Source organism: Anomaloglossus baeobatrachus, chromosome 1 (assembly GCF_048569485.1).
Source record: "Anomaloglossus baeobatrachus isolate aAnoBae1 chromosome 1, aAnoBae1.hap1, whole genome shotgun sequence".
NCBI lineage: Eukaryota > Metazoa > Chordata > Amphibia > Anura > Aromobatidae > Anomaloglossus > Anomaloglossus baeobatrachus.
The window spans coordinates 407,072,922-407,095,982 of record NC_134353.1 but is presented as its reverse complement, the minus strand read 5'-3'; positions in this window follow the sequence as shown (position 1 = coordinate 407,095,982).

Sequence of the window (23,061 nt, the reverse complement as noted above, 5' to 3'; positions counted from 1 at the left end):
GACCCAGACAATTGGGGTGTATAGCTTCTGCCTCCGGAGGCCACACAAAGTATTACACTTTAAAAAGTGTAACCCCTCCCCTCTGCTATACACCCTCCCGTGCATCACGGGACCATCAGTTTTGGTGCCAAAGCAGGAAGGAGGAAACTTATAAATTGGTCTAAGGTAAATTCAATCCGAAGGATGTTCGGAGAACTGAAACCATGAACCAAAAGAACAATTCAGCATGAACAACATGTGTCCACAAAAGAACAACAGCCCGAAGGGAACAGGGGCGGGTGCTGGGTCTCCCAATAGGAGCTAGAAGAAAAGGAATTTACGGTAAGTAAACAAAATTCCCTTCTTCTTTGTCGCTCCATTGGGAGACCCAGACAATTGGGATGTCCAAAAGCAATCCCTGGGTGGGTAAAAGAATACCTCGATAAAAAGAGCCGAAAAACGGCCCCTTCTTACAGGTGGGCAACAGCCGCCTGAAGGACTTGCCTACCTAGACTGGCATCTGCCGAATCATAGGCATGCACCTGATAGTGTTTTGTAAAATTGTGCAGACTCGGCCAGGTAGCCGCTTGGCCCACCTGCTGAGCCGTAGCCTGGTGCCGCAATGCCCAGGACGCACCTACAGCTCTGGTAGAATGGCTTTCCGCCCTGAGGGAATCGAAAGCCCAGACGAGCGGTAGGCCTCAAGAATCGGTTCCTTGATCCACCTAGCCAAGGTCGACTTGAAAGCCTGCGACCATTTACGCTGGCCAGCAACAAGGACAAGGAGCGCATCAGAATGGCGCAGGGGCGCCTTGCGAGACATGTAGAACCTGAGTGCTCTCACGAGATCTAACGAGTGCAAATCCTTTTCACCTTGGTGAACTGGATGAGGCAAAAAGAAGGAAAGGAGATATCCTGAGAGATGAAACGGGGACACCACCTTAGAGAGAAAGTCCGAGACCGGACACAGAACCACCTTATCCTGATGGGACACCAGGAAGGGTGCTTTGCCTGACAGTGCTTCTAACTCAGAAACTCTCATGAGTAATGTGACTGCCACTAGGAAGGCCCCCTTCTGCGAAGGGCGAAATATAGAGACATCTAGCATCGGCTCGAGAGGTGGTTTCTGGAGAGAAACCCTGAACAGAGCACCAGGATAAGAAGATCCTCCAAGTCCTGTGGTAGATCTTGGCGGACGTTGGTTTCCCGGCCTGTCTCATGGTGTGCATGACATCTTGAGATAGCTCTGAGGACGCTAGGAGCCAGGACTCAATGGCCACACCGTCAGGTTGAAGGCCACAGAATTCAGATGGAAACGTGGTCCTTGAGACAGCAAGTCTGGTCGGTCTGAGAATGCCAACGGATGACCCACCGTGAGATGCCACAGAACATTGATCTGAAGGAAGGACTCTGTCGGAGTCCAGGTTCCCTGAGCCCTGTAGCGGGGAAAAAAAAAAATCGCTGCCCACCCTGACACTCTCGTCCGCCCAGGATGGGAGCAGGAAGGACTTTTCCTTCGATAAGAGGAAGGAAGAAGCCACCACTGAAGAGAGGTTTTGGCTGCCCGAAAAGAGAGACGTTCCTGTCTAAGGACGTCGACCTCCTGTCCCATTTGCGGAGAATGTGCCATTGGAACGGACGGAGATGAATACTGCGCAAGGTGAACTGCCTCCATTTCTGCCACCATCTTCCCTAGGAAGTGCGTGTGGCACCGCAAGGGGTGGGACTGGCCCGAAGGAGAGAGTGCACCCCTATCTGCAGCGAACGCTGTTTGTCCAGCGGAAGCTTCACTATGTCTGAGAGAGAATGAAACTCCCTGAAGAGGTAATTCAGTGATTGGGTCGGAGTCAATTTGTTACTTTGGGAAATTGATGATCCACCCGAACCTCTGGAGAGTCTCCAGAGCCCTGTTCGGGCCGTGTTGACATGCCACCTGGGAGGGTGCCTTGACTAAGGGATTGTTTAAGTAAGGGATCACCGAGTGTCCCTGAGAGTGTAGGTCCGCCACCACTGAAGCCATGACCTTGGTGAAGACCCGTGGGGCTGTTGCCAGGCCGAAAGGCAGAGCCACGAGCTGAAAGTGTTCGTTCCGGAGGCGAACACAAGACGCGTTGATGCTCTGGTGCAATCGGAACATGGAGATAAGTATCCCCGATGTCGATTGATGTTAGTAAGCCTCCTTGGGAATCGAGACGATGACAGAGCGGAGATTTCATCCGAAACCGTCTGGTCCTCACGTGTCTGTTGAGCAGAATGAGGCCCAGAACTGAACGGAATGCTCCGTCCTTTTTTGGTACCCCTCAGAGTCCACCAGCTAAAAAATGCATCGGCTCGCTCGGGGAGCGGAGATGTTCTGAAGAAACGAGTCGGAGGACAAGAGCTGAGCCCTATCCTATAACCGTGAGACAGAATGTCTCTCACCCCTCGGTTTTGGACCTGTGTCCACGAGGCGTCGCAAAAGCGGGAGAGCCTGCCACCGACCGAGAACGCGGTCTTAGTGAGGCCGAAGTCATGAGGAAGCCGCCTTGGATGCGGTTCCTCCGGTGGTCTTTGCAGGATGTGACTTAGACCACCATGTAGAAGAGTTCCTCTAGCCCTCCTCCGACCTGTGGGACGTGGAGGAACGGAACTTGGCTGAGGACCGAAAGGAACGAAACCCTTGGACTGGGGCAGGAACGAGTCCTTTTCCTTGGACTGTTTAATAATTTCAACCGATTGCTCGCCAAACAAACGGTCGCCAGAAAATGGCAAACCGGTTAAGAACTACTTGGAAGCAGAGTCTGCCTTCCATTCACGTAGCCCCATGGCCCTGCAGACTGTCACCGAATTGGTGGATGCTACCGCCGTACGGCTCGCAGAGTCCATGGAGTGCCCTCACGGCTGTGAAGGCCGGAGCAAAAGATGCGACTATGGCTTCATAGACGGATTTCCTCATAAGCTTTCTTTGCCTGTCAGTGGCATGTATGAGAGATGAACCAACTGCCGCTAATACTACGGATCTAGCCGCCAGTCTGGAGACTAGAGGAACCACCTTGTGACACTGAGCCCTAATTGTCATTAAGGGGTTAGTAAGCGCTTGTCCGGAAAGTTCTGAGCCTCTGGACCGCCTCTCTGGAGTTAGAGTGATCGAAACACGCACTCCGTATACGTTAGGGAAACCTAAACTGGTGTTTCTCCTGCTGTGAAGCCAACTCCTCCATAGGAGAAGATGGGGGAGAAAGGTCTAGCACCTGGTTGATGGACGTTATAAGGTCATTTACTATGGCGTCCCCTTCAGGTGTATCAAGCTTGAGCGTAACTTCAGGATCAGAGCCCTGAGCTGCGACGTCCGCTTCATCCCGTGGTGAAGTCGGAAAAGGTTCCCAGCGGGCCCGCTTAGTCTGTCTGAGGCCGCGGTCCGTGATGGAGTTCTCACCGTGGGATCTGGGTGTTACCCCAGAAGCCTCTTGTTGTACCGACCCAGAGGGACCCGGGAGCGATGAACCCACAGCGCCCTGGCCCTGTGTTGCCGGTCTGGACTGCAAAGCTTCCAGTATCTTAGCAGACCCTCTGTCCATAGACTGAGCTCTGGAATGTGAAGCGACCAAGAGATGCTGATTCCAACTGCAAACTCTGTCCCTGCAATCTGTGCAGTGGAAACCGGTGGTACCACCTGAGCCGAGGGTCCCACCAGTGCCGGAGGCTCCGGCTGAGTGAGTGCCCCAGGGGCCAAGCATTGTATACAATGAGTAGGTGAAACCTGCCGGTAATATAGCCACACAAGAGGTACAGGATGTAAAGTAAGCCTGTGCCTAGGTATCCTTACTCTTTGCGGACGACATTCTGTTGTCTCCTCTTAGAGTAATCAGTGTGGGTATACAGGTAAAGTTAAATAATGCTGCCGAACTGTGAAATCATATACCATATACCTATCTATCCATCCCCCTACTATCTTTCTATCCGCCTATTTTCTATCTATTATCTATCTACCCCCCTATTATCTATCTATTATCTATCTATCCCCCTATTATCTATCTATCTATCCCCCTATTATCTATCCATCCATCTATTTATCCATCTATCTATCCCTCTATTATCTATCCCTCTATGATCTATCCCTCTATTATCTATCTATCCATCTGTTATCTATCTATTATCTATCTATCCCTCTGTCTATTATCTGTTATCTATCTATCTATTATCCATCTATCAATTATCTATCTATTATCTATCATTCTATCTATCTACTTATCAGAAGGAAATGACACTTTTTTTTTTTCAATGTGCTTTATTGCATTGAATGCATTAAAACTCATGTACCAACCCGTGGCAACACCGCGGTAAAACCGCAAGCGGTTTTCGGGTACGGTTAGCCAAGTTTTTTTTGCCGCGGTTGCGGTAATCTTTCAGACCCTGCGGAATTTTCTTAAGAAAATTTAATTTTCTAGTGCACACAGGGCCTCAATTGGACTTTATATCACCTTTACTCATGTTGTGGCACTTAAGATGTATTATGTATAATCTTTGTTTATTAAGAAAAATACAATACAAATGACAAGAACCAAAGCATAGGATCAAATATTGCATACAAATTTGACTTACAAATCAATTCCTTAGAAATACAAAAAAGAGTCATGTAGACATATATCCTTCTGGAAAGTAGCAAAAGGCAATAACAGAGGGAAGGGAAGAAAGGAAGGGGACATGCATATCTCAAGATCTTTCAATTACGAATGTTATCTGCCCCTCTCTCCCCCCTCCACATTTGTTTGACTCTGCTCCCTCTGTTTACTTTGGATAGGGTATTATTTCAAAACCAAAATATAATGAGAGGGAGTCTACGTACCCACTTGACTCATATACCAGAACATTAGGCACTAAGAATGCAACTTAAGGTCAGGAAACAGGGTGGAAAAAAAAAAAAAAAAAAAAAAAAGTGTGGGGGGGGGGGAAATGAGCTAGCAGTGAAGATAGTAACGACATAGAGAGAGAAAGAAGGTGAAGGGTGGGTAAGTCCGAGGGGGAGGGATGTCCAAGTTCTCCCAGGTGCGGCTGTTGGAGAAACCAGGCCCGGCCAGTATTCCCCTTCTATTCAAGGACCAAACAGTTCTCTATACGCATTGGTCTCTTTGAAAAGGATCCAAGGTTGCCAAATCTTTAAGAATTTCTCACTGTCCTCTGTCACCTCCGCGGAAAGCTCCTCCATATAACATATGGAGGAGAGTTCCTGCTGCCATTCTTGCATAGAAGGAGACGTTGTCTTCCGCCAGTGTCTAGGTACCACCGAACGGGCTGCCGAAAGGCAGAATCTAAGTAAGTCTCCTTTTTGTGTCTTAATTGAGCCGGGCAACATGGACAGCAGAGAGATCTGTGGGGAGGGCAACACCCTCTCTCCAGAGATATTGGTATATGTCCGAAACACCTCTAGCCAGAAGGGTTTAATTAGCGGGCATTCCCACCATATATGCAGCATTGTCCCCGGGGAACTTCCACACCGCCAACACAGCTCAGATACAGAGGGGAAAATCCTATGCAGCTTCACTGGGTATAGGTACCATCTTGATAAAATTTTGTAATTCTTTTCTTTCGCATAACCTGCCGTGGCCAGCTTATGGGTAAACAGATATGCTTTCCGTTTTTCTTCTTCAGAAAAGGTGGTGCCCAATTCTATCTCCCATTGTGACATGAAGTGTGGATCCGTATCTGCCTCAGGAGCTGCCTGACTCAACAATTTATAAATTAATGATATTAAGTGAGAAGGTGGGGACTTCTGCATGAACAACCCTTCAAATGGGGTCAAGGAAGGGTTGAGTAGATGTTTCCATTTTCTCAATCTATTGCTTACAAATGAGTGCAACTGTCTGTACTCTATCCATGATAATGAACAAGGGGGATCCAGACCCTGCAGATCCCCAAAGGACATGATGTCATGTCCTTTTAATACCTGATGAATCCTAACATCATCATCTTTTCCCCAGCGCAAGAAAGTGGTACGGTCAGATCCCGGAGCAAATTCCGGATTGGAAAGGATCGGGGTGAGCAGGAGTGGAGGACCAGATAACGAACTTTTTTGTCGGATCCGATCCCATTCTTTTAGCGTGGCCTTTACCAAGAAGTCAGCCGTAGGCAACTTTACTCCCTCTCGTGACTCCAACCAAGGTAGATACCGCAAGGGTACATGCGCTCCCCCTTGCTCTAATGCTACCCACTTCTTATGTTCAGCAAAAAAGTGCCAGTCAATTAATAGAGTAGCCTGATGGTATCTACGGAGGTCTGGCAGTCCAGCCCCTCCCCTGTCCGTCGGTCTGGTTAAAGTATGATATTTTATTCTCGCCCTCGAGTGTCCCCATACAAACTTGATCAACGCCGATTTGAGTGTGCGGAAAAAGCTAGCGGGTGGAGATATGGGGACCGCTTGAAAAACATATAGAAACCGTGGGAGTACGTCCATCTTGAAAGAGTTGATACGTCCAAACCACGAAATAGGTTTTTTGTGGTATGATAGGAGATCTTTGAGTGTGCGTGTCAATAGGGTTTGATAATTTAACGCGTAGAGGAGAGAGAGGTCAGCCGGGATCTGTATGCCCAAATATTTAATTGCTTTAGTTTGCCACCTGAATGGGAAATTCTGTTTAGCTAATGCCACTTCGTGGGATCTTAGGGTGACACTCAGTGCTTCCGTTTTTGAGTAATTCACTTTGAAATTGCTTACCTCTCCGAATCTCTCAAACTCCTTCATCAAAGAGGGTAGTGTAATGTGGGGTTGAGAAACATAAATCAATAGGTCATCAGCATACAGGGAAGTCTTATAAGTCTCCTCATCCACCCGTAGACCATGTATACTGGGATTCCTCCTTATAGCGTTAGCGAGGTGCTCCATCACTACCACATACAGCAATGGCGAGAGAGGGCACCCCTGTCTCGTGCCATTCCTTATCGCAATGGGTCGAGACAATGCTCCATTGACCTTGATCCGTGCCGAGGGACACGTATACAACGCCAATATTTTTTGTAAAAAGAGCGGGCCCAAGCCAATCTTTTGTAACGCGGTTCGGAGGAAATCCCAATGCACCCGGTCGAATGCCTTCTCCGCATCCACAGATAAAAGGCCAACCGGTGAAGAAGAAGAGATCGCATTAGCCATGAGTAATAAAGTCTTATTCACATTGTCGCGGGCCTCCCTACCTTGAACAAATCCGACCTGATCTGAGTTAACAATTGAGGGGAGGAGAGGGGCTAGTCTATTGGCCAGTGTTTTAGAAAACAATTTCACATCCACATTTAATAAAGATATCGGCCTATAATTGGTAACCAGAGATGGGTCCTTGCCGGGCTTCGGCAAGACTGTAATGAACGCCTCCAGGGACTGCGCCGCAAATGGAGTCGTGTCTGAGACCGAATTGAAAACCCTTGTAAGGAATGGGGCTATCAATTCTCTAAATGTCTTGTAAAATGCCGGGGAGAACCCATCCGGGCCCGGGCTCTTTCCTGCAGGAGAGCTTTTAATCACCAGCCCCACCTCCTCCTCTGTAAACCGTTCTTCTAATTGTGAGACCTCCTCCTCCCTCAACGGTGTGGATGCCGTGTCTGTGATGTACTCATTGATCCTCTCCATCAGTTTACTCTGCTCCATACCCGCCAGGCGTCCCTTAATGTTATATAGATCAGAGTAAAATGTCCTCATTTCCTCCATGATCTCCACCGGGTTACTCGTGTCAGTGCCGCCACGCCGCTGTATTCTCGGTATGAATGATGTGTTGTTGCGGGGGTGAAGAAGGCGTGACAGGGGCATACCACATTTGTCCGAGTGTTGATATAGGAAACGTTGGTAATGAGAGCGGTATTTAAGGTATTTTTCGTTAAGAAGCGTCTTCAAGTCCTCTCTATTTTTAACGAGGTCTGCTAAGACCCCAGCTGATCTGTTTCTTTTATGTGTGGTTTCCAACCTATGTATCGCATCAAGTAGTGTGCTAATTTGCGAAGTCTTCAACTTCTTAATACGTGCCCCATGTTTTATTAAAACTCCCCGAATTACGCACTTGAATGCTTCCCACTGAAAAGGTAGGGGGGTGGAGTCCCCGGCGTGTGTTGCCAAAAAGACCTCTATTGATTCCTTGACATCATTTGCGCACAGTGTATCCTTCAATAGATTGTCGTTAAGTTTCCATGTCCACTCACGCGTCTGACCCCCCGGGGGCGAAACTGTTAGGAAAATAGGTGCATGATCGGACCAAACCACGCTTCCGATCTCAGCAACTGGGTGCCATGTGAGGACGTGTTGACTTACTAAAAAAAAATCAATGCGGCTATATGAGCCGTGTGGGTTTGAGTAAAAGGTATAATCCCTTCCCGAGGGGTTTAATACCCGCCACACGTCCGTCAATTGAACCTGATGCACCTCCCGTTTAAAGGACCGTAAGTGGGATAAGGGGATCGCGCTTCGGCCAGTTGAGGTATCCACCTGTGGGTCTAGGGGCATATTAAAGTCTCCCCCCAAGATGACCACTCCCTCTGAGAATTCTGTAAGGGTTCTGAGAAATCCCCGTCCCGCTTTTGACTGGTCTACATTGGGCGAATACCAACCCGCAACCGTGAACACATTACCTGAGATTCTCAATTTAACCATAACGTATCTGCCTTCTGGGTCCAACTTCATGTCTATCAAGGAGTGACTCAATAATTTATGCAAGGCAACAGACACCCCCCTGGATCTAGAGTCTGCGTTAGTACCATGGTACCAGGTCGGGTAGTAACGATTTTTCATGTTGGGGACACAACCAGTTTTATAATGAGTTTCTTGGAGAAGAAGAATGTGCACCCTCTGCTTGTGCATATCATAAAGAATTTGGGTCCTTTTTTGGGGAGTATTAAGTCCCTTCACATTCAAAGAGCCGAATTTTAGTTCCGCCATGGTTCCGCACCTAGGGTCCAATCAATCACCTGTGTTTGGAGAAAGGATAATAGGGAAGTTGGGGAAGGTTGTAGAAAAAACAGAGAAAGACAAAACAAAAAAACAAAAAAAAAAGGGGGGGGGGGAGGAGGGGGAAGGGTGAAGAGGAGAAAGAAAAAGAGGAAGAAGAAGAGTTAGAAGAAAAAAAAAAAAAAATGAAAAGAAGAGGAGAGAAAAGAGGAAGTAAAATAAGAAGAGTTAGAAGGAGAATTAGAACAATTAGAACAGAAAATACTTCAGCACCAAGAAAGGGCTAAAGCGTACCGCCAAACCTGACGGAGTTAATGGGGTAGAACTATATAAAGCTGCACCTAGGCCAGCCAAGTGCAACAACCCCAATAGAGAAGCGGACTGCACACGGAAGGCAGCTCCGCCTGACCCAGAGCATACTATTTTAACAACTTATATCAGCAACCTTCATTTTAAAGTTACACCGCCCTTCAGCCTTGAACTTTAGCACCGAGTGTGTTCCTCGCGAGGGCTTGGCGGCCAATCAAGATGTCCTCACCATCCCCACGACGACGCACACTCAGGCCACAACCTTTAGACAAAAGGCAAAAGGAGGCCCCTCCAACACATCCTTGGTAATGCAATACAACATTAACTGTCAGTAGCGTGTTAACCTGTAATGAGAAAAATCAAACCACATCTCTGCAGTAATATGACTTTTATACGCCTTATAAACCTTCATAAATCTTCGCCCCCTTGTGAATGTCCGACCTCAGCCACGACCTTCGGGCACTTCTTCCTGGTTTCTCCTCCTCTCCCAGACCGCCGCAGGGTGGACGCCCCCTGGTCCCCCGGGGGGCAAACACGGCCAGTCTGTGATGGTCACCTCCGGAATCCGTAAGGCCGCTGTAAACGCTGGAACCCCCACCGGGTGGCTCAATACGTGCACCCTGCCCGCCTGCCGTACCCGCAGGCGAAAAGGGAACCCCCACGTGTACGGGATATTCCGTTGGCGCAGCGAGTCCAGGAGCGGGCGTAATGCCCTCCTTTTCTGGAGTGTCCATCTGGAGAGATCAGGCAAAAGTTGTATCCTCCGTCCCTGGTGTCTTAGATTCTCTGCCGAGCGGGCCCGCCCCATTATGGCGTCCTTGAGTTGGTATCTGTGTACCTTGCAGATGACATCCCTAGGACGGTCCGGGTCCTGAGAGCGGGGACCCAAAGGTTTATGTGATCGGTCCAGCTCCAGGGGAGAGTCCAGTGGGACTTGTAACAGAGCATTAAAAATGTGGCGTAGGGTTTTGTCCAAATCCACAGATTCAATCGATTCCGGCAAGCCACGGACCCTTATATTGTTTCGTCGGTTGCGGTTTTCAATATCGTCAATGAGGTCAGTCAGATACTGAAATTGAGCATTGTGGGAAGAAATGCGGGAATCCTGCTCTGTTATTTTAAGTGATAGGGATTGTGCTGCAGCTTCAACAGCCCCCACTCTTTCCCCCATCTGCTGTACTTCGTCTCTCAGGCCTGAGAGCTCTGCGCGATAGGAGCTTTCCAGTCTAGTTACATATGAGTCCATATCAGCTTTTGTAGGGATATTTTTGATGTGACTACTGAGGCCCTCTAACACCCTCCACATCTGGAGCAAAGGCTGATGATCTGTGTGGCCTATTCCCCCGCTGGTACCAGGGTGCCCGGCCTCTTGAGCAGCACTATTAAATGTAGCAGCTGGGAAACACAGGCTTGCAGGGGGGCTCCCTCCAAAGAACACAGTCCCAGCGGATCCCTTCTGCACAGGGAAGACGCACAGCTCCGTGCCAGCAGCAGCACAGTGGTCGGGTGAGGCCGCCCTCCTTCCCTCCCCCCTCCGAGTCTCCAGGCCCAGAGTAGCTGGCGATCCTCTGGTGGAAGTGGGGCCAGATGAATCCTCCAACATCATGGACCCCCCCGCATCACTGCCCTCCCCTCCCGCTCCAGTCATGGTAAGTGCCGCCTGGGTGCAGACTGAGTTTTCCGTCACTGTCCCGCCGGCGTTCTGGGCCTCGGCGCCATTTTGCTTTCCCGCCTGAGGAGCCGCTCGAGGTGCCGCTCCGGCCTGCCCCTCACTGACCTGTGCCCGCTCTTCATTGCCGCCTGTGTCCGCAGCCGGAGCCCGGGCGTCAGCTGCATCCTCCGGGTCCTCAGCCGCCACTGCCGCCGCCACGGCTGCGCCCAGGGAGCGGCCGCTTCTCGTATGCCTCGCTGCGTCCGCCATCTTGTGCTCAGGGGCTGCCCGCTCCGGATCCCTCAGATAGCTCCTGATATCCCGCGTTGTGGTGGCCGGTGTTTTAAAAGTATGTCGGGGGCCTCCTCCCCTCCTCCTGTTGCCCATCCGCTGCTCAAATCTCCGTTTTTGTTGCCCTGGTGTTATAAATGCCCGGGTCAGGGCAGGAGCAAAGACACTTCACGTCTCTATCCCTCCATGTCCAGGCCACGCCCCCCACTTAAGATGTATTGATGTGTGCTAACAATTGTTCTCTTTGACTGTGCTGAATTTTGGTTGCTGTTAAAATCAATAACATTGTTAAAATAAAAAACAAAATAAAAAAATAAAAATATGATTTATCTCCCACCTGGCATGATCAAGATGTCATATGGGAGATAAATGTCCTCCCTTGGTCCTTTGGTGTGGCAAAGTGCCCCCACCCCAGTCCACCTCCCCCTCGCCAAACATGACCGCCGCCTGAGTGGTGTGACCGCTATGCGCGTCGTCCTCCTCTGATTCCTGCCTCATCTGACATGTCAGATGAGGCAGAAAAGTCCTACTTAGGTCCAGCCAGGTCATCCCCGGTCCCCTCGGTACCTGTCATACAGCATCTATCCCCCGCCACCCCTCCTTCTACTTGCCATTAGAAGAAATGTTGGGCGCATGGGCAGCAAAGATCGGCTGTCAACTGGCTCTGCACGCAGGGACACTGAAGTCACTGCACCTGCACTGCCGTGCTTTGGATCCGGGGAGTCTGAGTGTAGCATTCTCAGGTCACTGCAGCCATACTTCTCACATGGAGTGCCTGCACTTCCAGAAAATTGGGGAAGCATTCCCTGAGCGTGACCCCATATTCTGGAAGGTCCGAAATCGTTGTGGGACCTCCAAAATGGATTGCGGCGGACCGGATTTTTTTCCTTTTCAATAAATTGGTGAAATAGGGAATGAGTTAGGGAGTGGTTTTTCAAATAATTTTTATTTTGTCGTCTTCAATTTTTATTACTTACTGGGTTCAGAATGTTGGGTATCTGATAGACGAGGTGACATCACTAACCCCAGGGCTTGATGTCAGGTGACATTACACAGTGTGTCAACCCCGTATATTACCCAGTTTACCACCGCACCAGGGCAACGGGATGAGCTGGGAAAAAGCGCCAGGATTAGCGCATCTAATAGATGCGCCACTTCTGGGGCGCCTGCGGCCTGCTATTTTTAGGCTCGGAAGGGCCAAGTAACCGTGGCCCTTCCCACCCTGAGAATACCAGACCCCAGCTGTCCACTATACCTTGGCTGGTGATCCCATTTTGGGGGGACCCCACGTGTTTTTGTTTTTTTTTAATTATTTATTTATAAATAAGTAAAAAAACAGCGTGGGGTGACCTCCAAATTGGATTACCAGCCAAGGTGAAGTTGCCATTTGTGGTCTGCAGCTGTCTGCTTTACCCTAGCTAATTATCAAAAATAGGGGGGACCCAACGTCGTTTTTTTTTCTCTAAATTATTTATTTATTTTTTGGCTAAATAGAAGGCTAAACATCCTTTAGTGGCACATGAATGTCACTAAATGGTGCCAGCTTAGAATATGTAGGGGATGGTACATTATATATGTGTTTTACCTCTGTCTGCCTATCTAGCTATCCATCCATCCTAGCTTTTTAGGCTATGTGCCCATAATCAGGGTTTGCAGCGTTTTGGACGCAGAGGTTTTCGATGCGTCCAAACACTGTACTGCGCCATACAAGCACAGTGGAAGAATTTTTTGAAATCTCCTGCCCACTGTGTGTGTACTATCCGCAGCATAAACTGACTGGCAACGTGGCATCCCGAGCTGCAGCATGTCAATTGTTTGCTGCCTAGACTATAGTGTTCTCCGCGGCAAGAATAGAGCTAAAGGCAGCAGCGGCCCGAACCCTAATCGCGGGCACGGGCAGTTGCATTCTCGAACAACTCTCGAATCTCTGCAGGAGGGCTGGACGCACTGTCGCCGGATTGTGGGGACATAGCCTAAAAGGGAGAAATTTGCTGCTACATCAACATTTTTTCAAAGAACCTGTGGATTCAAAATGCTTACTATACACTGTAACGTTGCGCCCTGCAACGTGGGGGTTCCACTCGCTTGCAACGATGTGAGGTAGCTTCAGCAACATATGCACACAGTTTCTTTAGAAACTATTCCGGCAGTTTATTTAAAAACACTCTCAGCATAAACTGCTCTTAAACATAAACGATCCACGTACCGTGGGCATCCAGTCCATTACAAGTCCATAGTGGAAGTTTAGCAACTTCCCCACTCTCTGGCACCTGCCAGCGTACAGCTCTAGCCGAAGTTCCTTCCAGCACCCAGGGCCCTCTGCAGACCCCTGTCTGTCTCTCCTTCTGGAGAGATTCGGCCCTACAGCCCTGGCCTGGCCGCACTCACCTCAGACTCAATATCAGAGCCTTGTGTTCAACCTCCACAAAGGCTGAAACACCCAGAGCTCTCGGCTCTGCTCTCGCTTGTTTCCAGTCCACACACTGGACATCTAGAGCCAGTCTCTCTCTAGACTGCCCTAGACACACTCCACCCAGGTTCAGAGACAGGATTGCTTTAACCCCTGGAGCCACACCCACAGGTGGTAAGGAGTGTGTAATCAGCATCACACACCCTTCCATGGCTCTGCATGTAATGCAATCCTGTGGAACCACAGGTCCCAGCCAGCTTCACATTGCAGAGCACCCACGCTTCTGCAAAACATACCGGCCCTTTGTAATACAGCCGGTTGATACCTCACAACACCTAAATAAAATCCTTGAGGGGTCTAGTTTCCTAAATGGAGTCACTTGTGTAGGATTTCTTATGTATAAGTACCCTAGGGGCCCTGAAAATCTGACATGGTGCCCGCAATTTATTTCAACATTTCCAAAATTCAAATGGTGCTTCTTCCATTTCAAGCTATCCCGTTTGTCCAAACACATGTATGGTACCCTTGTGCTCAAAAGAAATTGGATAACAAACTGTGGGGTCCACTTTTTTATGTTGTCTCATTAAAGTGAGAAATTTGGAGCTAATGGAACATTTTTATGAAAAAAAAAAAGGACATTTTCAATATAACGACCTAAGATTATCAAATTCTGGGAAGTACCTGTGGATTCAAAATGCTCACTATTCCCGTAGATAAAATTCAAGAAAGGTCTAGTTTACAGAATGTTGTCACTTGTGGGGGAGCTCCACTGTTAAAGCGCCTCTCCAAAGACTCTCCAAAAGCAACATGGCGTCTGCTAATGATTCCAGCCAATTTCGCAGTTAAATGGCGCTGCTTCCCCTCAGAGCCCCGCTGTGCACCCAAACAGTTGATTTCCACCACATGTGAGGTATCAGTGCACTTAGAAGAAATTGCATAATAACTTTTATAGTGCATGTTTTTATACCCTTGTGGTAAAAAAAAGCTATCTGGTTAAAGTAACAATTTTAGGTAGATGTATTTTTTTTTTTATTTTTATAGCTCAACGTTATAATTAACTTCAGTGACGCACCAGGGTGCTCAAGGTGCTCAGCAAACATCTAGTTAAAATTCCTTGAGGAGTCTAGTTTCTAAAATGGTGTCACTTGAGGGGGGGAGGGTTCTGCTGTTTAGGTATGTTAGGGCCTTAAAATTTAACATGGTATCCGCAATCTTTTACAACCAAATTTACTTTCCAAAATTCAAACATTCTTCCTTCTGTTCTGAGTCCTTCCCTTTGTCCAAACAGAGGTTTCTGACTACATGGGGCATCACCGCGCTCATATGAAAGTGGGTAACAAACTGTAAGGTCTATTTTTTTGGCGTTACCTCTTGAAAAAGAGAGAATTTTGGTGCTAAAACAACATTTTTGTGAAAGGAAAATTTTCAATATGATGGCCTAATGTTATCAAATTCTGTGAAGTATTTGTAGGTTCCAAATGCTCATTATACTCATAGATAAAATCCTTGAAGGATTTAGTTTCCAGAATGGGGTCACTTGTGGGAGGTTTCTGCAGTTTAGGTACCTTAGGGGTCCTGCAAATGCAACATGGTGCCCGCAATCTAATTCAGCCAAATTTGTGTTCCAAAATTCAAATATTGCTCCTTCTGTTCCGAGCCCTCCCGTTTGTCCAAACAGAGGATTCTAACCACATGTGGGGTATCAGCGTGCTCAGGAGAAACTGGGGAACAAGTCTTGGGGTCTATTTTGATGTGATATTTCTTTTAAAAGTGAGTGAATAAATTGGGTCTAGAGCAGGGGTCTCAAACTCGGCTGGGTGTACGGGCCGCACAGAGGAAAAAAAACAATTTGGGGGGCCGCATTCTTTGCAGGACAAAGTGACATTTTTATTGGTAACATATATATTTTTTTTTTTACACATCTTTGGATCACTGATTTTGAAAATGATTCACTTGTTTATTATAACAAATGTGCACATTCTTTGTTTAAATATATAAAAAAAATGTTGATGCTAAAAAAAAGTCATGCCTTATTTTGTTGGGTTTTTTTTACATTTTATCCCTTTCTTGTAACTAATAGTGTTACAATTATCACTACAGTGGAACCTTGGTTAACGAGAACAATCCGTTCTGGGAGTGGGTTTGTTAACCAAGTTACTCGTTCAGCAAAGCAAGATGTCCCATAGGAATTCATTGCAATGCAGACAATTCGTTCCACAACTTGTTAAATGTCCCATCCTGGTCCCCTATTGTGTCATTCCACACATGCACAAACACACACAAGCACGCACGCACAAGCACATACTGTATTATGCTCACCTTACCTTCCGTTCCATCGCCGGTCTCCTGGGACTTGCTGTTCACCAGTACGAGCTGTGTATCGGGTAACCATGACAACGAGGGAGGAACTTCCGCACTTAGAGCGCTGACGTCAAAGGCAGGAGGCGCTTGACTCTGATTGGTTAGCGCGCTGCCTCTGAGTAGCGGTGACATTGGAACTTCCTGGCTCGTCACGCAGCCTGCCGATACACAGCCTGGAGCGGCGAACTACAGGACCCAGGAGACCGGCGATGGAACGGAAGGTACACATATTATGCTCACCTTACCTTCCGTTCCATCGCCGGCCTCCTGGGTCTTGTAGTTCGCCGCGAGGATTCCTCCCTCGTCGCGATGCACTGGCGAAATACAAGAACCATGAGGCCAGCGATGGAACGGAAGGTAGGGTGAGCATAATACTGTATGTGTGTGCATGCGTGTTTGTTTGTGTGTGTTTTTTGCGTGCTTGTGTGTGTTTGTGTGGACTGCAAGAGCGGGTCAGAACGCAGTGGATGTACGGAACCGAAAGTGTGTGCTGTGAATATTTTGCTCGTACAGCAAAGCTTTCTCGTAAACCGAGTTACAAATTTACAGAAAGCTTTGCATGTTAAGCGAAATGCTCGTTAAGTGGGTTACTCGTTAAGCGAGGTTCCACTGTATATAGAAATTTTGGCCAACATCCTTTAGTAATGTTCCCCATCTTGTTGTAATGTGCCCATCCTTGTCCCCTTGAAGTATTGTGCCCCATCCTACTCCCCATCCTACAGTAATGTGCTCATCCTTGTCCCCATCCTATAGTAATGTCCCCAGCCTTGTCCCCATCTCATCATAATGTGCCCATCCTGTAGTAATGTCCCCAGCCTTGTCCCCATCTTATCGTAATGTGCCCATCCTGTAGTAATGTCCCCAGCCTTGTCCCCATCTTATCGTAATGTGCCCATCCTGTAGTGATGTGTCCAGCCTTGTCCCCATCTTATAGTAATGTTCTCCATCCTTGTTCCCCTGTAGCAATCTCCCTATCCTGTAGTACTGTCCCCATCATATAGTTGTCCCATTCTATAGTAATGTGCCCATCCTACAGTAATGTGCCTATCCTATAGTAATGTGCCAACCTTGTACCCATCCTATTGTAATGTCCCTAGCCTTGTCCCCATCTTATCATAATGTGCCCATCCTGTAGTAATGTCTACAGCCTTATCCCTATCCTATAGTAATGTTTCTCATCCTTGTCTCCTTGTAGTAATATCCCTATCCTGTAGTACTGTGCCCACCTTATCCCCATCCTATAGTAAGGACCCCAGCCTTGTCCCCATTCTATAGTAATGTCCCCATCCAATAGTATTATGCCCATCCTTGTAATGTCCCCATCCTTTAGTAATGTCCCCAGCCTTGTCCCCATCCTATAGTCATATGCCCACCTTGTCCCTATCCTATAGAAATGTGCCCATCTTGTCCCTATCCTATAGTCATGTGCCCACCTTGTCCCTATCCTATAGTCATGTGCCCACGTTGTCCCAGGATAACAGTGCTTTGAATTTTTGACTTTCAGGTTCCATATCTCACCATCTACTACAGCTTTAAATGTGAGACTACCTTCATTTTATAGACAATCATCTTGGCTATCCAATATGTGATTATGATATGATTGGTTGTGCAAATTCTTGTCATGTCACTGCATTGTTACTGTTTGGCTCCTAGAACTCTAAATTTACATTTTTATTATTTTGTTAGTATTTTGTAAATACACCTTTGGCTTTCAACACTGCCTGAATTCTTCTGGGCATGCTCTCGATCAGATTCACCATCCGGTAATCTGGTATTGAATTAAATGACTTCACCTCAGGTCACAGCTGTGCTTCCCACGGTAACCCAGGTGTAACCTGAGGTTAACTGACCTGAGGTGAACTTCTTGAACTCAGTGACATCACCTCAGGTGAGGTCCTTGAACTCAAAACCAGATTACCGGATTAGGCAATGTGTACACATTGAGTATTTGGGTGCAGACCTTTCTGCACCAAATCGCAATCTCCTGGCAAAAAAACGCACCAAAACCACAGGTGTTTTAGTACATTTTTTTGCCAGGCGATGCAAATTTAGTACAGAAATGTCTGCACCCAAATACTCAATGTGTACACGTTCCCTAAAAAGTGCCCTTGCGACTAGTCCCTGAGCTCATTAGCATATCATAAAGGATCTTTAAAAATACTTTTTCTAAAGATCTCTTTATCTATGCTACTAGATGCTGGGACAGTTAGTCAGGAATTATAAATATGCACCCAGAACTGCTCATGGTTCTGGGTGCATATTGGATAAGACAGGTTCTCTTTAACTAGAATGGCCTCTCCTGCATCCTTGTTTATCCCCTCCACGACATTACAGCACAGGCCGCTGCCAGTGACCTTTAAAGGGAACCTGTCAGGTCCAATATGCATCCAGAATCACGGGCAATTCTGAGTGCATATTGCTAATCCCTGCCTAACTGTCCCTGTATACACTAGCATAAATAAACAAATATTTTGAAAAAATATTTCTAAAGATTGTTTCTTATATGCTAATGAGGCCAGGGACTACTTGCAAGGACGTTAAGTAGTCCCTGGCCCTAGGATAGGGATCCTATAGTCATGTGCCCACCTTGTCCCCATCCTATAGTAATGTGCCCATCTTGTCCCTATCCTATAGTCATGTGCCCACCTTGTCCCTATCCTATAGTAATGTGCCCACCTTGTCTCCATCCTATAGTCATGTGCCCACCTTTTCTATAGTAATGTCCCCATCCAATAGTAATGTGGCGGCGGCTGAAAGGGGGCAGTGGAGCTATAACTTACCGATCGCTCCCCTCAGCTTTCACAGACACTGGAGTGAAGCTGAGGGGAGTGGTCTCCGGCCCCAGATCCACAGTGATTGGAGAGATCGGTCACAAGGCCGGTCTCTCCAATCAGAGCTGGGGGCGGGTGAAACAGAGGTCACCCAGCTCCAGCCAATGATCGGTGCTATAGCTGCACTGATCATGGCTGGATTTTCATGTTTAGCCATTTTCAATGGCTGAAACATTACAGTGGCTGTGATTGGCTGAGCGGCGTTCGTCAGCCATTCACAGCCTCCGTAGGTCCGGGGAGGAGGCACCACCCCTCCTGAGGTCCCCTCCTCCTCGAATCAAAGGTATTTGCAATGCAAAGCGATCGCAGCTACCGGGGCTACGGAGCCGTGATTTCGCCACGGCGTACTGGGTACATCATGGGTCCTTCAGTACCAGGGAGACATGACGTACCCAGTATGTCATAGGTCGCTAAGGGGTTAATGTGCCGTCCTTCACGTACACACAAAAAAAAACAAAAAACACCATTCTTCTCACCTGTCCCGTTCCCTCGGCTGCCTCATCTCTGCTTCTTGCTGTTTGCAGGCCCGTGTACCCGGTGACTGTCGCGGCCAGTGCAGGGGCCGCAGCCACTGTCAGTGATTTATGTCAGATGATTGTTTTTCCGGCGCTGTGCGCGCAGAGCCCTTGACTCAGAGAGCGCAGCGCCGAAAAAACATTAATCTAACAAAGTACAGGCAGTGGCTGCGGCCCCTGCACCGGCCACGATAGTTAACAGGGGCACGGGCCTGGGGCTGCACGAAGCAGCCTGAGGGGCAGCATACATCCCGCGTGTTTGAAACCTCTGATATAGAGCAACATTTTTAGGTAAAATGCAATTTTTTTCATTCTACATTGCTTTAGTTCCTGTGAACCACCTAAAGGGTTAATACAATTCTTGGATGTAGTTTGAGTACTCTGAGGGGTGCAGTTTTTAGACTGGTGTCACTTTGGGGTATTTTCTGTCACCGAGGCCTCTCAAAGTAATTTCAAATGTGATGTGATCCCTAAAAAAACATGGTTTTGTAAATTTTGTTGAAAAAATGAGAAATTGCTGATGAACTTTTCACCCTTCTAACTTCCTAACCCCAATAAATGTTGGATCAAAAATTATGCTGTTATGAAGTAGACATGGGGGGAATGTTATTTATTAACTATTTTGTGTTACATAACTCTGGTTTAAGGCCATGAAAATGAAAAGTTTGAAAATAGTTAAATTTTCAAAATTTTCCTCAAATTTCCGATTTTTTTCAAAAATAAAAACAAAAATTATTGTCCTAAATTTACCACTATCATGAACTACAATAGGTCACAAAAAAAACAATATCAGAATTGACATCCGCAGAAATGTTCCAGTTATAACCCCATAAAGTGAAACTGGTTAGAATTGCAAAAAATGGCCTGGTCATCAGGGACAAAATTGACTTCGTCCTTAAGGGGTTAAAACCCGGAAACACCAATTGGAAATGTGATCCCGAACCTTAGAACACAATGTAAAGATACTGGAATGACAGTTATATTTAGTGCTTACCGTGGCTAGAAATGCGGCGCTTCTTGCGAGGAACCACCTCCTCCTCGCTACGCTTGCGTTTCCCTAAAATATATACCAGAATTGATTATAATCCTCATTGACATAACAGATTTCAGCAGAGGAGCAGTCTCCAACTCCCAACACTGGAAGAACCTATTACACACCATATGGACAAAAGTATTGGGACACCCACATTACACCCAGGGAAGTGTTATGGCATCCCATCTAAATCTATAGTCAATAATATGGTTGGTCTCCCTTTGCATATAATACGGGATAAATCACATAAGGGGTTAAATGCTGCGCTGCCAAAGTAAGGAACAATCCACAGGATTCTTTTCAGTTACTATTTCTACGCGTTTTGGAGAAATCTTTCTCCTTCTTCAGGAGCAATCACATACTGTACATATAATACAGCTCACACTGTTTAGGAAGGCTTTGTAAAGAATTTGGGGGGTCAGTATACAGATTTTTGCCCATTCATCCAGAAGAGCATTGATCAGGTCAGTCACTGATGTTGGATGGAGGACCTGGCTTGCAATCTCTAGGTCATCCCGGAGGTGTTTGATGGAGTTAGTGTGCACTCACATTAGTGTTTATTCTCATTTCTGGGAGGGAGAATGAACATGAAACAGAAATTCAGGAATAGATTTTGGGATTTTATTTACGACGTTCACTGTTTGGTAAAAGTAACAGCACAGGTTTATTCTTCGGGTCAGTAAGATTACAGCGGTACCACATTTATATCATTTTTTTTATGTTTTTCTGCTTTTACACAATATAAACAATTTTTTAGAGAAACAATTGTTTTTGCATCGCTGTATACTCCGAGCTATAACCTTTTTATTTTCCGCTGATGAAGCTGGGTGGCAGGTTGTTTATTATTTTATTATGTGCATTTTCTTCCACTTTTGTCTTCTGCGGTACACAGCCGTTTTTTGGCACCTTTTTTTTTTACTGGTCACTGATGGGGTTATATAGTGTGGCAGTTCTATAGATCAGGTTGGACAGGACTCGTCGATACAACATACGTGTGCTTTTTTTAGGTTTTTTTTTCTTTTTTATATATATATATATATATATATATATATATATATATATATATATATATATATATATAAATGTAGTTTTTGGTAAATATTTTTTGGTGCCATTTTTCTCTTTTACCCAGTCCCCATATAGGACCTTACCCTTTCTCACTGGAAACGGCATGGCAATGCATTACACTCTCAGTGCAGATAAAACATTCAGTTTCAATATATAAAAAGGTTGTCCGAGAACAAAATGCTAAAGAATTAGATTCTGATAGGATTTCAGGTCCATTCAACTCCCCTCCTTTTTAACAATTTAAAGAAGTTGTCCAGTTACCAAAACTGATTTTTTTTTTTCCTGATAGATCTTGCTAATATGTGCCCCTCCACACATCTATTATGTTTTTTTCAGCAATATTACCTTTTATTGTGCTCTAGCAGCACATCCTCATTGCTGGCTCCAGCTCTGATGGGGTTAATCTCTCCTCTGACTTCCTGGGTTCAGTTACTACAACTCCCATATTTCTTTGTGGCTTTAGGGGTGTATCTAACATTTATAACACACCCACTGTGTCTAACACACCCACTCTCCTCTCCACCCAAAGTCTCCTCCCTGCCTCTTCCCTGTGGATGCACTGAAAGCAATCACAGCAGAGACAGCAGAAGCTCGCAGCTCTGCACAACCAGGGGAAGAAAGCGGCTATCTTCTGCTTGTTCTCATATACTTCATAGTGTGTGTGTGTGTGTGTGTACAGAAATTATGATTATTAGCCGGCGCAACATGTGAAAAAATAATTGGGGAAAAAAAAATGAAGGTGTCATGAGATTGCTTTTTTCCCCCTCTTGCCTAGTCTGTGTGTCGTTCGTATCATCCGTGTGGCATGCATTTTTAAGGCTACTTTCACATCAGCGCTTTTTTGCCTGTAGGCAAAAAAACGCAATCCGCATATGACCAGATCCTGTGGATTAAATGTGCAACGCATGCAACCGTTATTTTACCGGATCCTTCTGCAGCGGACACAGGATTTGTTGGCCGGCACTGGAGTCAGCTGACTCCTAATCTCACAGCCTGCACACGCTGCAATGGATGCAGGTTAATAGCAGTCACTGCCTGCTGCCGATCACATGTGACCGTGTGCGGGCTGTGTGGTCAGGAGTTCAGCGGAGTTCAGATCAGCAGACTCCAGTGTCGGCCGATCAGGCAGGGGCCACACGGGGATTACTGCGATCCCCTCGCATGACAGTCGGCTCACACTGGCAGTACAGCAGAGCCGAGCATCATGCGTGTGTCCCTGCGACTGAGGTCCGACTGTGCGAGTGGACCTCAGCTGCGGGGGGCGGTCCGGCACTCAGGAGGGGTGGGCCAGTGCTGCGGAGGGGCATGCCGGAACTCAGGAGGGGCAGGAGGGATTTCTCTCCCTCTCTCCTCTATAGTCGGCTATTGCGATTTTCGCTCTGCACTCGCGGTACACCGGTGTACTACAAGTGCAGTGCAAATTTTCTCTCGCCCCATAGACTTGAATGGGTAAAAGAGAAAGAGTCGCGCATTACAGTCGCAGCAGGGGCTGAGAAAATAATCGCTTATGTGCGCTTATACACAGGCTAATATTGGTCCGAATGGAATGCGATGTTTTATCGCACTCCACTCGCACCATTTTTCTCGCCGTGTGGCTTAGGCCTTCCTTGTTCTGTGTCCCTCTGCATCATTCACAGCGTGTGCGGGCTGGAGTTCAGATCAGCTGACTCCAGTGCTGGACTGAACTCAGGTGACCTCACAGCCCGCACACGCT